The sequence below is a fragment of the Anabrus simplex genome, chromosome 2 (assembly GCF_040414725.1).
Source record: "Anabrus simplex isolate iqAnaSimp1 chromosome 2, ASM4041472v1, whole genome shotgun sequence".
Classification (NCBI taxonomy): Eukaryota; Metazoa; Arthropoda; class Insecta; order Orthoptera; family Tettigoniidae; genus Anabrus; species Anabrus simplex.
In genome coordinates this window covers 286,611,300-286,626,635 of record NC_090266.1, presented here as the reverse complement: position 1 = coordinate 286,626,635, position 15,336 = coordinate 286,611,300, and the positions used below count along the sequence as shown (strand labels likewise).

Below are 15,336 nucleotides of genomic sequence, written 5' to 3'. Positions count from 1 at the left end.
ATCACATCTTGGATTGGATGGCAGCTTACGTACTGACGGCAGGTTCTAAATCCAGGTGCATCAAGTTTAGTTGCACATAATTACAACAAAATACGCTAGGAAAATCATCAAAGAGTATCAAATGAGAGAATAGTGGTTAGGAAAATGATTCCACTTTGCGCCCAACCCAAATATGAAGCAATCGTAACACACTGAGAATGTATACGTTGAAACATGCAATTCTCTCCTTTTCAAGACACGGAAAGTTATTGTTGGTAACTGTTGACTTAGATTTTTAAGGCAACAGTTTGTTGAGAAAAGAGACTCACAGGTCTGATCGACGTCACTTTGTATGTTTTCTCATACTTTGCGATTTCACAATCTATTGTAACCCAGACGTAGTACTTGACCTCCACACAACTGACGAGGAGAAGTTACTGTTATTCATTTTCATTGCACCATACGGCTAGTGCTGCCTCCTCGTAAATATGATGCTAAACCTAAGCTATTATTAGATTTTTATGCAATGAAGCAGGCAACCAAGCTTTTAGTTCTGCATGATCATGATCGATCATAGTCACAGGACCACCAGTTTTACATGGAATCTTCTGGGCAAAGAGCTTAGATGATAGAGCGCTGGCTTTTTCAGCTCAAACAGGCGGGTTCGATCCCGGCTCAGTCCGGTAGTCTCAAATACACCAGCCTTGTGTCGGTAGATATACTGACACGTTAAAGAACTGAGGTACAAACTTCCAGCACCTCGGAGTCCCAGAAAATCTTAAAAGAAGTTTGTGGGACGTAAATAATAATTCTTCTTCTTCTTCTTCTTACATAGAATCAAAACTACAAAGACGTGCTGTTTTAAAAATCCCACATACGCTACATGATTCGAATTCACGGTCTCCTTAGTGAGAATCAAATAACGATGTCATTAGATATTTGAAGTGTTGGCATGGGAAAGGTAGTAAGCAAAAAACATCGAAATGTAGTTTTTTCATGGAGAACGTAGTAAACGCTCATGCCAATTGCATCGAAAGGTGGCAAGTTAACTCGTACAGTAGATTAGTTTCTACGATTGGCGCAAGACGGAACTTGTAAGTCCATGAGATTTGGCATGGGGAAGGTAGTGAGTCAGCCTTTGCCGCTAGTGAATTAGATATAACCTTTACCATTTGTTGAAAGTCAACTGCATGTAAACCTTGTTTATAGCTATTGTAGTTCGTCATAGTGATACTTCAGTTACCAGAATGCCTCGTAAACCTATTCCGTTCAAAACGGTAAGTCGTTATTGCCAGCATCTTGACATGACATTCATAACTAGTTCCTTATGTTCAAAAATAGATACTACGTGTGGCCAACAGTGGTTCCAGAAGAAACCGCGTAAATAATCAGAGAGCGACTATTTCATGTAAGCATGATGATGCTTGGGGATTTTCGTGACTTCGCCATGGAAAGCGAGTGATACACTGCTGTTTGTAGAAAGTGAAACACTCAGAAGCCATGATCTGAAACATGCCAAAATCAGAGGACATGTAGAACAGTGGAACCATAATAAGTGTTTTAAATTGCAGAGAGATGGCGTGCACATAGGCCCAGCAGTGCCCTTCTGTGTGTGACTGGCCAGGGCAGTGTTACGCAATGCTCAGTAAGTGCGGAGCTGCCATCATACGAAGTGGAAACGTGTACGTGTGCCTCGCCGACATCACATCAGCATGTGAGTGCGTTCGAACGGGGCAGAATGATGGGTCTGTCGTTCCGTGACATTGCGGCTCGTACTGCTTCAACAGTGAGACGTATGTGGAATCAGTGGAGAGAAGAGGGCCGTACACAACGCCGACAGGGTACTGGACGACACAATGTGAATACAGCGCGAGATGACCGCTATCTTGTCCGCCTGGCCGTAACGGACAGAACAGCTTCGTCCACGATGTTGGCTCGACGTTGGAGCACTGCAACGGGTGTGGGGATGTCTGCATCGACGGTTCGACGTTGTCTTCCGAGGGCTGGACTGGTGGCACGCATGCCATTGCGCTGGCTTCCATTGACCAGCAACCACTAACGCCGTAGACTGCAATGGGCATCTGAACACCGACACTGGCGTGCTGAGTGGCAAAATGTAGTGTTTTCGGGCGAGTCCCGTTTCACCTTTTCCTACAGTGATGGCCGCATACGCGTTAGACGCTGCTGTGGTGAACGCCATTGGTCAGACTGTATTGTTGAGGGGCATAGCGGACAAACCCCAAGTGTGATGTTTGGGCCACAATTGCCTATAACATGCGATCTCTCTTCAGACGTCTTGAGGGCAATCTGAACAGCTGCCGCTACATCAGGGAGGTTTTACAGCCTAAGGCACTGCCCCTCCTGCAGGCCGTTCCAGACGCCATATTCCGGCAGGACGATGCCCGAACACATGCGGCAAGGAATGTGCAAGCCTTCTTCGAAGAACGACGGATACCACTGCTTCCCTGGCCTGCCCGTTCGCCGGATATGTCACCCATTGTACATGTCTGGGATATGGTCGGTCGGCACCTTGTTCGTTCAGGTCCTCCTGCAGTCACTGTTGATGATTTATGGACGCGCCTACAAACCGCGTGGCAGAGTGTTCCCCAGCAGCATATTCAGGCACTCTTTGACCCCATGCCACAACGTCTAGCGGCTCTGTTTGCAGCACGTGGTGGCGCTACGCCGTACTGAATTTCCACGGTCACCGTGCATGTACAGTTCTGTAATTGTAATCATTTGTGTCTTGTCATGTCCCTAATATGTGGAATAAATTGCATTGTGATCACAGCTCTCAGTCTTGGTGTTCCACTTTCTACAAACAGCAGTGTATTTAAATTCTCAACGTCTTAATACTAGCACTGTAAGCTGGATAAGGACTTCTGAAGACGAACTTCCCTCAGTCTAGACAATGCAATCATTCAACGAGTTAGAACCGTGGAAGGAGCACAATATCCTCAGACGAGGACGGTCCTATCACACGATCAACTACATACAGACCTTACAACCACTTGGAAGGAGACTATCAGCGAACCGAGAAACATGACTTAGGTCTATTGGCTATGCTGGATTTCTTGATTGGAAAACATCATTTGTTTTATCGTGAAATGTCCGCTTGAAACATGAACGTCAGCTGACAAACTGATTAGACAGTGATTTTTTACATTGTATTTTATCGCAAAAATTTGTGCCTGAAACATAATTAGCATAAATTTGTATGTTAAACTACCGAGCTCGATAGCTGCAGTCACTTAAGTTAGTCCAGTATCCAGTATTCGGGAGATGGTGGGTTCTACCCCACTGTCGGCAACCCTGATGATGATTTTCTGTGGCTTTCAATTTTCACACCAGGCAAATTCTGAGGCTGTACCTTAGTTAAGGCCACGGCCACTTCCTTCCCACTCCTAGCCCCATCCTGTCTCATCGTCGTCACAATAAATATCTATGTCGGTGCAACGTAAATCAACTTGTATGTTAAACTGATAAATGGATTACCGGTACTCCTTGATTTTACATTATTTATTTTCCGTAACATCTGCTTCAGAATGTTGGAAAAACTGTTTTTTCTTCTCCTTTAAAATTTGCATTTTATGATTTAATATATTTACCCTCATTTGGTACTATATTTCTTATGCAATCTTTTCATTTCTGTAGGACACGTTTATTTAATAATAACATGGACTCAGCTACCATATGCAAGCATTTCGATTTAACATAGTTCAGCCTCCCTAACTAATAATTTCGGAGTTCCACATTTTATTTACTAGAAGACAAAGAAACCAGAAATCTATTTAATTTTAACAAATATAACGAGTTTTAATCAATGTTGATGGTTAAACGTCGAATGTGTTACGAAAGATCTTTTACAGGCTCAGATTGTACGACATGGAGTACCGAATGTGATCTCTTGCACCCTTCAAAGATACGAATTCTTGTACTGGACTTGAATCCACGATCTTGGAATCCGTGTGTCGACGCACTTAATCCACAAACAGGGATATAATAATATCAATAATAATAATAATAATAATAATAATAATAATAATAATAATAATAATAATAATAACGCTCCTTCAAAGGCCAAGTGCTTATAACCTATGATTATTTTTATAGTATTAATGGGAATGGAATTCCACTCGCCGGAAAAATAGCCTTTGTTAACATAGCACATACATTGATATGTTCAATGTTTATTATTAAAGGATATATTTCGTTCTTGAAGGGCTTTCCTCGCACGTCAGGCGGACAGAGGAAGTGTGTGGTACCAAGAACTGACTTGGAGGAAACTGGGATTGAGACCGGTAAGTTTGCATTCATGAATAGGGACTGATCTGGGAGCAGCATTAGCCATTTTTCTAGTTGCGACGCACAGCCATTATGCATATTGTATGCCGGAAAAATATCCAGAAATGAGGTTTCCCCATTCAACATATGTAAAAATCTCGACTTCAAGTAGGTGTCCACACGAAAAGGAAGGCGTTCCGAACTTTGAAGTCAATGGTGATTGTTCCTTCTCTGAGCCATAGCAAATCTCGACGTTAGTCTGAGTGTGGTTAATCCTCCCACTCTAATTACGGACAAATGCTAGGATAGTAAATTTATATCATGCAGTTTCTTACTTTCAGAAGCTACCCAATGAGGTATAGATTGGATAAAAGACTCCAATACAGATGCCACAACGACAGAGGTGATCAGAACCCCATTCCTGCAGTAAATACTATGTACGAGGCTGATGTTCACCATGCCCTTTATGGCCTAACAAAAATGTGATAAAAACAACAAAATTAATTCGTAAGTTCATCGCTTCACCTTGTGTCTGACTTTTTTGCCTAATGGTCAGCGTCACGGTCTTCAGTTCAGAGGGTCGTGGCTTCGGGTCCCGGCCAGGTCAGTGATTTTAGCCGTATCTCTGACTTGGGTCTGCGTATCTGTGTTTGTCCCAATACATACTTATTCATACACAGACAGCACACCACAATCCTCAGTACCACAAAAACATGCAATAGTAAATACATCCGGCCGTAAAACAGGGCACATTTCGCATGTGTTCACACCCACGACCACATCTGGGTGTGGGAAAAATAGCGGAAGAAGAAGAAGAAGAATAAGAAGAAGACGGAGGAGGAGAAGAAGAAGAAGAAGAAGAGTTTCATTTTGTATTGAGTGAGAGTTCGTTGTCGTTCAGAAAAGGACATGACATGGTAAGCCAGTTGCTCTGTTTACAGCAGGCCTATAATCTAGGAAGAAACTTGGTAATCTTTATTAAGAATATAACCGATTGTGATGCACTTTAGCTGTCAATAGAAGTCCGAAGGAGCAAAATAGTTGACCGACATCATTACCGGCTTCTCACCAAGGCGGTCGTGGTACATACTGTAGTCATCTCCGTACAGGCCATGAAGGTCCCAGGATGTGTGGAAGGTAAAGGCTTCCGTTATCCGTAACCTCGGCACATAGTGGGGTAGGGTGGTTAGCTGTACGCCCGGCCGCCTTTGCCCCCAGGAATTAATCTGGTACTCAATTTTGGTGTAGGCTGAGTGAACCTCAGGACCATATGCACCTCCGGAAGTGGAAATATCGTTTCTTGAATTTTTAGACCTCCTGACGGGGAATCGAACTTACGTCCGTTCGGCTGAATCGAGCACACCTTTACCGCCTCGGCTAGGCAGCCCTTCAACATACTGTAAGTGAGGGTAATCAAAGGTCACATCTCTGTGGTTCGCATTTCGTCTAATACTTTAGGTCCAGTGGCTAAAAATCAGGATATTAACGGTCGCATTAAACTACTAACTTGATTGCTTAATGGATCATATTGTAAGTTACTGAATATTTAGGTCTACGGGTATCGAGATTCCAGTACGTATGTATATACACTAAATCTGAAACGTGAACTACCCACAGGTCATGAGAGTTGCCTAGTTACCGAGAACGAGACTCTAGTGCTAAATTGTGGCTTAAGAATGGAGACCTCGCATATAACAAAAAGCCTGGTTTTACAAGAGAAGGAGCAAATTGCCCTATGGTTAAAAACAGAAGACAAAATTGTGCCAATTACAAAACGTGATGTTTTCAATTTTATAATAACTATATTGATTGGTACAAAAATTAATGTCCGCCTCTGTGGTGTAGTGGTTAGCGTGATTAGCTACCACCCCCGGAGGCCCGGGTTCGATTCCCGGCTCTGCCACGAAATTTGAAAAGTGGTATGAGGGCTGGAACGGGGTCCACTCAGCCTCGGGAGGTCAACTGAGTAGAGGTGGGTTCGATTCCCACCTCAGCCATCCTGGAAGTGGTTTTCCGTGGTTTCCCACTTCTCCTCCAGGCGAATGCCGGGATGGTACCGAACATAAGGCCACGGCCGCTTCCTTCCCTCTTCCTTGCCTATCCCTTCCAATCTTCCCATCCCTCCACAAGACCCCTGTTCAGCATAGCAGGTGAGGCCGCCTGGGCGAGGTACTGGTCATACTCCCCAGTTGTATCCCCCGACCAAGAGTCTGAAGCTCCAGGACACTGCACTTGAGGCGGTAGAGGTGGGATCCCTCGCTAAGTCCGAGGGAAAAACCGAACCTGGAGGGTAAACAGATGACGACGACGACAAAAATTAATGTTGTTCTTTTCAGATTTTTATTTTACACATACGGGGTATCTAAAGACAAGTATCAATCAATCAATCAATCAATCAATCAATCAATCAATCAATCAATCAATCAATCAATCAATCAATCAATCAATCACCACTGATTTGCATTTAGGGCAGTCGCCTAGGTGGCAGGTTCTCTATCTTTTGTTTACCTTGTCTTTTTTTACGTAATTGCAAAGAATTTGGAAATTTATTCAACATCGCTCTTGATAAATTATTCCAATCCCTAACTCCTCTTCCCACAAGCGAACATTTGCCCCAATTCGTCCTCTTGAATTCCAAATTTATCTTCATATTGTGATCTTTCCTACTTTTTAAAACATCACTCAAACTTATTTGTCTGCTAATATCATTCCACACCGTCCGACTCGTTGGCTGAATGGTCAGCGTACTGGCCTTCGGTTCAGAGGGTCCCGGGTTCGATTCCCGGCCGGGTCGGGGATTTTAACCTTAATTGGTTAATTCCAATGTTCCGGGGGCTGGGTGTTTGTGCTGTCCCCAACATTCCTGCAACTCACACACCACACTTAACACTATCCTCCACCACAATAACACGCAGTTACCTACACATGGCAGATGCCTCCCACCCTCATGGGAGGGTCTGCCTTACAAGGGCTGCACTCGGCTAGAAATAGCCACACGAAAGTATTATTATTTGTATTATTATTATTATTATTATTATTATTATTATTATTATTATTATTATTATTCCACACCATCTCACCAATGACAGCTCAGTATCATAAGATACGAGATGGCGATGTTGGTTCATTTTAAACAATCCTATTGGATATTTTGTTACGTGGCCTCCATAGAACGTTCCGGATGTTTCGTGTAGCTACGCAGAAATAATTAATCAATATGTCCGAAACATTGTAGATACATGGGCTGATACTAGTGGTCCTTAACATATGTTACGCATTACATTAATATTTTCTGTCGAAATTAATAATAATAATAATAATAATAATAATAATAATAATTATAATAATAATAATAATAATAATAATTATAATAATAATAATAATAATAATAATAACGAGTGACTTAGTTGGCTATGGGGAACGGGTCGTGTGGCTATAAGTTTGCGTTTGGTAGACGATGAGTTCGAACACCACTGTCGATAGCCCTGAAGGGGGTCCTCGGGTGTTTCTTATTTTCCCATCCACTAAATACATGACTGTACTTTATTTAAAACCAAGTCCACCAGATGTCTTCGAAAACCTATCTGATTTAATTTTACGTTAAACTGCTAGCAAAAATAATACTCGTAATAAAAATATGATTATAACATGACGCGGCGGATTTCCAGTTTTTAACACTACTTGTAGTCGTAAATCCCAAAGTTCCCTTAGTTCCTTCGTGCTTACAACACACAAATTCAGAGCCAATTATAGATCGAAGGTCAGCAATTAATACCTTAAGCTCCAGAGTAAGCATATTTTACAAAATTCTTATAAATGGAAAGAAAGCGCTTCGAAAATACTTCATGAGAAGTATTGCAAGTACTGCTGCTATTTGCTTTACGTCGCACCGACACAGATAGGTCTTATGGCGACGATGGGATAGGAAAGGCCTAGGAGTTGGAAGGAAGCGGCCGTGGCCTTATTTAAGGTACAGCCCCAGCATTTGCCTGGTATGAAAATGGGAAACCACGGAAAACCATCTTCAGGGCTGCCGACAGTGGGGCTCGAACCCACGATCTCCCGGATGCAAGCTCACAGCCGCGCGCCTCTACGCGTACGGCCAACTCGCCCGGTATTGCAAGTACGGCAAGACTTTTTCGATATTGGGTACAGTCGATATATTAGATGATTTGCTGATACAGGCAAGTTTTAAGAACTTAGGTAGCAAGTGAAAACTTTCTCCATACAGCTGATCCAATAGAAAAGTTATATTTTCTGAATTCAGTTGCGTACTCCTAGCTGGGTACAAGGGTCTTGGCTGTATTAGCTTCGGAATTATTCTGACAGCATTCCTACAGTCTTGACATCAGTAAGTACTGCATTCAGAGACTACACAGCATGCAGGGCAGTGTTAAAGTAAAGATGTCATGGAAACCGAGGAGATCCTTGCATGGACTGAACATCTGATAATTGAGCTTATGCCATTAATTTCCTGCCTTTCTTCATTGTATCTCACTCAGGTTGGCAAACTTCCCTCTAGACAACTACGTTGTGTTACCACTGAATTATAATGAAACACCATCGTTATATGTTTAAAATGGTTTGGTTTTCAAGCCATTTCATCGTTATAAAATGTACACATTAAACCGAGCAATTGGCTACGTGGTTTGGGTCACATAGCTATCAGCTTGTATTCTGGAGTTAGTGGGTTTGAACCACACTGCCGGCAGCTCTGAGTATGATATTCCGTAGTTTCCCATTTCACACCAGGACACGGTCGCTTCCTTCCCACTCCTAGGCCCTTTCCTATCCCATCGTCGCCATAAAACGTATCTGTGTCTGTACGTCGTAAAGCAAATTGCAATAAATAAATAAATAAATAAATAAATAAATAAATAAATAAATAAATAAATAAATAAATAAATAAATAAATAAATAAATAAATAAATAAATAAAGTTATGTTAGTAAAGGTTTCACGCAATTATTCATGGCAAGATACCAAAATCATCCACATCTTCACTCTCTATTTTCTTTCACCGGGTATTTATTGGCTTCAAATTCCAAATTTCTGCTGTATGACATGAGAAATACGCAGAGAATTGTTAATACGAATGCGGTTTCAATTCATATACCGTATAGAAAAAGGAAGTGCAACTAAGTAAAAGATGATAAATGAGTTGTTCTTACATAATATACCCGTGGTTTTTAAAAATAATGGAAGCCTCTTACGTGGTTAGAAGCAGGTAAAACATTCCAAGTATTCATTTTTTTACCGGGCGAGTTGGCCGTGCGGTTAGGGGCGCGCGGATGTGACCTTGCATCCGGGAGCTAGTGGGTTCGAATCCCACTATTGGCAGCCCTGAAGATGGTTTTCCGTGTTTTCCCATTTTCACACCAGGAAAATGCTGGGGCTGTACCTTAATTAAGGCCACGGCCGTTTCCTTCTAACTCCTAGGCCTTTCCTGTTCCATCGTCGCCATAAGACATATCTGTGTCGGTGCGACGTAAAGCCACTAGCAAAACAAACGTATTCATTTTGAATGCCACTCAGTTTAATGAATGGTTTGATTGAGTCAGCATTGTTGTGTTTCTCAACAGGTTAACAACTGGCATCTCTAGAAGTGAGTGGGATGGGTAGAGGAGGAAGCGGAGTTGTCAGTTTTCTTTCTTCAGTGCAGTGTTTGCTGCTCACCTCATATTTATATTATGGTTTGATCAAATGAGTTACATGCTGTGTATTGTGAGTTATTCAGTATAAAAATCACTTACAGTATATCAGTACCGTGAAATATGCAGTCATGATACGATAGACATGAAATGAAATGTGCCGGGATATCCCAGGACGAGTTCGGCTCTCCAGGTGCAGGTCTTTCTATTTGACACCCGTAGGCGACCTGCGCGTCGTGATGAGAAAGAAACGATGAAGAAGACAACACATAAACCCAGCCCCCGTGCCAGTGGAATTAACCAATTAAGGTTAAAATCCCCGACCCGGCCGGGAATCGAACCTGGGACCCTCTAAACCGAAGGACAGTACGCTGACCGTTCAGCCAATGAGTCGGACACGATAGACATAATAACATATCACGGGCTACGAATAATATCGCAACCCAGCGCGTCACTCTACGCAGAGTTGACAAGAAACTGACATACGTCATCTTCAGGTTTTCACTGGATACCTTAAGGCTCTCATTGGCGAAGCTTAAGTAAAGCAATATTTCCGAAATTGTCACTGGCGCTGCTCAAGGTAAGGAAAATCACAGCCACACCGCGCAATAATAACAGGCATGTCCATTATATAAATAAGACTATAATACAATAGCAATCACTCAAAAACAAGTAGGTTGGTCTTACAATCAGAATTCCTCTTCATCTGTGAGTCCGTAGGTGACTGAACAGCCCAATACGGGAGGCACAGAATTTCCCGCAGAGATGGCAAATAGTCCCAGGTGGAACAGCCATTGTTCTACTTTTTCTTTCTTTTTCTTTCCTTCGTTGCCTCTTATCGTTCGCTATTCGCTTACGGTTTTCTTTGAAAAGTAGTGGGTCGCGATGAGCTAAAAATCTCCAGGATGAACGGTTGAGGGCTAAAGTCTCCCAGTTGTTGACATCAATGTGGCACATCTTCATGTTAGCCCTAATTATATCTTTAAATCGCTTCCTCTGACCTCCCAAACAACGTTTACCCTCTGTTAACTGAGTGTGAAACACTTGCTTGGGAATGCGATTGTCGGGCATGTGTACTAAATGCCCTGTCCATCGTAGCTGACGTCTTATTCAGATCCATATAGTAAGCTGGGAACCAGAACTGAATTCTATACGAGGATCTTCGTTGCAGCATTGACATAATGACTGTCAATTACTCGGGATCGTAGTTTGGCAAACGATGCTCCAGCACGGTTTATTCTAAATTGGATTTCCGAATCTATATTTGCGCTTGATGAGAGGATGCTGCCAAGGTAAGGGAAGGAGTTTACTACTTGATGGAGACATTGATCCCCCTATGTCTTCAGGAGATGGTTGATAGAGAATCTGTGTCTTACTGGCATTCAGTTTGAGACCAACATATCTGTATTAACACTAGTTCTTCTTCAGACTGAGCTACAACTGAATTATCATCAGCATACTGTAACTCGGCTAATGCTGTAGAAAGTGAACGGAGAAGACTACAGAATCAACAACTGTCAATATTTGGGAGCACATGTGCAAGAGCGGGTTGTTTCTGTAGAATGTCGCCTCACGGGCTGGTGGAAATTAATATACAGTAGAGCTATTATGGAAAGAAGGCACACGCACCATAGGCCACTGGAAATGAAGGAGGGGGTGGGGGAATGATTCATACAACGTGTTGACTTAGTCATTCTCGAGTAACAACTGATCATATTTAAGCGAATGTTTCATTTCATGTTGCAAGACATGATGTTGGTAATTGCTTGCATGAATGCGAGTTACGATCCATATCCCTACCGATCATCTTTTGCGATATATAAACTAAGTCGGACCTGATATTGTGGAATGTCACGCTGGGAGAAAGAATGGCTTGGCATTATTTAGGCAAAGAGACGTCCACACTCATGGGCAAAGACTTACTGAGCAATAGGGCAACCAGTACTTGATAATGAGAGAAAAATGTGACAAATTACTGGGTATAATATTAGGTTCCAAGAGGTGAAGAATGAATGCTTCAATTAACACTTAGGTGTCACAATTATGTGCCAAATCCTCATTCTCATTCAGAATGTGATGGGAATATATCAAAGTAAGCTCATATATTCGAAGAAACTGACATTTGAATGATCATGGAACGAGCAAAACGATGGGGATAATTTTGAGAGAGTATTTCTGAATGCAGGGCTTTTAAAATGATCTAAGTTAAGCTAAGATAAATAGCCTACCTGATTTACATGTCTGACTAATGAAGTAGACATGTGAATTATTAAATGCGGAAATGAATTCAGTCTAGAAATAAGTGAGTTCGTTAGAATTACGCATGCAAAATACTGTATTAGAACAGTTTTTGAGGACGTTCTTAGCGTACCAGGTTACTTCGTTTACTCCATTTACTTACCTTATACTGAAAATTATTTTTATGCACACCCTTGTTACATGTTTATCCAATATACAAGGTGACTGAAAAGTTCGTTAACTTTGACGAGGCAATACTTCACGGAATATTGGAGGTAGAGAGGTAATAATTGACACACATGATTGGCATGACATGGGGTTTTATTGACAACAAAATAAAGTACACGAGAAATCGCAAGTCTACGCGATCGAACGACCTCATTAGGGATGCTAAAGTACAACATCCGACGGCAATTTTTCACCATACCTATGGATATGCTGTACATTGCTGTTCACAACATTGTCGCTCAACAACAGGTATTGTTGCTAAATGACGGCCGACAAGTAGAGCATGTGGTATAAAGAACATCGTCTTTGCTAAACCTCGCTTGTCACCACATCACATTGTATGCAGCGCCATCTGTGTACTTGTGTACTTTCATTTGGTGTCAATAAAACTCCATGCTATGCCAATCATGTGTGTCAGTTATTACCTCTGTACCTCTGATATTCCGTGAAGTATTGCCTTGTCAAATGTTAATGTACTTTAGGGTCATCCTGTATATTTTTCTCATTACTACTCAGACTACATTATAAACATCCTTATGGTGTGCCTGTGTGCGTGCGCGCGCGCGTTTGTGTGTAATATGAGACGAGTTGCGTACAATAGTTTTTGGTAGGAGACATACCACGACAACAACATGCATTTCTTGTTATTCCTGTGTCACTACCGGAGGAAATGTATTGATTATATTTTGTACTTAAATTCCCAGAAAATGTTCGTTTTTATGGTTTTAAAACCACCACATCACCTTGACAGCCGCTTCTTGACTTTTTATAGACTATTTATACACTTTCATTATTAAATTATCATTATAAATCAGTCCTTAGAATCAGGAAGCAATACAGTATCTTAAGAATGTCTCTGAGAATTTCAAGAAATACTGAATTCCAACTCAGTTATGTAAACAAAAAATGACAACATACAAGTTCGCTTGAAACGATTATATATTTCTATTCATTGTTATTTTGAAGGATGAGATTGGCAGCAATGTTACGGCAAACTTGGTAACGCTGAAATAGAAGTAGACATCAGCACATCGCTCACCATGAGCGGGAAACAAGGATGGCGACTTTCTAATGCAACAAATTACAATGCGATATTTTAATAGAGTTCTGTCGTTGACAGAAGTGAAAGAATTAGAAACAAATCACGAGATGCATAACAGTTCCTAGTGTACAATAGAGAATATATTTACAAGGAAGAAGAGGTGAGTATGAATTAACAGTGACCTAACAAATTATTCATGGCGTTTATTGATAGTGCGTTAAAATGATCATAAATTTGATGATAAATTTGATTTAAAAAATTGAAATTTTGTAGTCATAATTGTACGAGCAATCAAACCCTTTGTCATACAGATGTATTTTTCAAATTGAATGGAACTAAGAAGACGATGGAAGGAAAGAAATACTCATTACTTCTTTCAAGAATTTGTTTTGAGTACAGTTTTAACAACCCATTATCTTATTTAGTAAATATATAAACATGCAGATTAATGTTGTTACTTGAATTGGAAGTGAAAGGAGGGAATTATTGAGAGTAGTAAAAACAATTAAACATCTTTGAAAATTTGTTCCACTACTCCATTTGTGATGCAGGTTAACACACCATAGCTGAGGTATGCGAGTTTCTTCTGTTCAGATACAATTACAAAATTATTCTACATCCCAAAAAATGAAGAATTATTCTTGTAGCGTACACAAATGATTGTTTGCACTATAATATTCCTATACCCCGCCAGCCGGTATGATATGTCAACGTGGCACTCGTTCACTTTAATTCACACTCCAGCTTGCACGTCTGAAGTTTGTAATTAGGAAAAAAAAAACCACGATTAAAACACGATTTAAAATTGTAGGTTTGAAAACACCACTTAAAGTGTGGTAAAATGTTTAAGAAGGATATTAATGATATGACTATTATTCTTTCTTATCAAGAACTATTGACAAATCTGTACGGTACTCTGAAGTTGAACATGTGCGTATAACGAACTAAGGGGTAACATTTCAGATATAGGGGTCGATGACCTCGATGTTAGGCCCCTTTAAACAACAAGCATCATCATCATCATCACATTTCAGATAGTAATTGTAAATCCTGGAATATTACTAGTTAGCTTATATTATCCCCCTTCACGGGGGTTGACTGAAATACGTGCGAGAATGTGCCGTAGGTAATTATGAAGACGATTACATCCTGTACAGAAACTTGATTAAAAATACATTATTTTTATTTGCCGGTATAACTTTATGAGCATGTGGTACCGGTACCCGGCTAACTCTGAATTCCGAGTAGTTTTATGCACTTACCTCGTGATGATGGGGTGGGAGATGGGCCCACGTCTAGAAGACGTATTTCCTCCGTCGTTTGAGAAGACACCTTTAAATTAAAGTGGAGCGGAACGCGGAACGAGCGTTGAGAGGTTAGAGGACGTCTGGATTGCAGACCGCGTGGCTTCACTCAGATTTCAGCGATAACTAACACTCCATACGAAGGAACTACTCACACATCCTATAAAACAACACTGGTTGCTGAAGAGACGTGAAAATGATGAGACCATGCATAGCCTACCCCACTGCGTAGACTTTTCAGTCGCTGCACTGCTGTGTCTGGGATCAATACAGATGGCGGGTGGAGTCCTGGCCTAGCCCAAGCCACGTGGGACGTCTGCCCCACTCCCCTGCTCGTCGGTACGTCACTCAAACCTGGAGAAGACAATTTGGCTTAATTAGAACTGAGGAACAATATTAAAACAAGAATTCAAACCTTCATTTCCTGAAAATAAAGTTATCAAAATATTTCTGTATAACATTATTTTTTAAATTACAAATTTGCTTTACGTCGCACCGACTCACATAGGTCTTATGGCGACAATGAGATAGGAAAGGGCTAAGAGCGGGAAAGAAGCCGCCGTGGCTTTAATTAAGGTACAGCCCAATCATTTGCCCGCTGTGAAACTGGG

The 15,336-nt window shown here is 41.3% G+C and overlaps 1 protein-coding gene across 1 annotated transcript in view; it reads right to left on the bottom strand.

Moving 5' to 3' along the window:
- The window catches only part of LOC136862778 (solute carrier family 41 member 1), a 204,860-nt gene extending 189,895 nt beyond the window's left edge, over positions 1–14,965 (bottom strand). Inside the window, exon 1 of the mRNA XM_067139032.2 lies at positions 14,684–14,965. The gene's annotated coding sequence lies outside the window, so the exon portion shown is untranslated. The remainder of the gene's footprint in view (positions 1–14,683) is intronic.
- Positions 14,966–15,336: the final 371 nt, after the last annotated feature.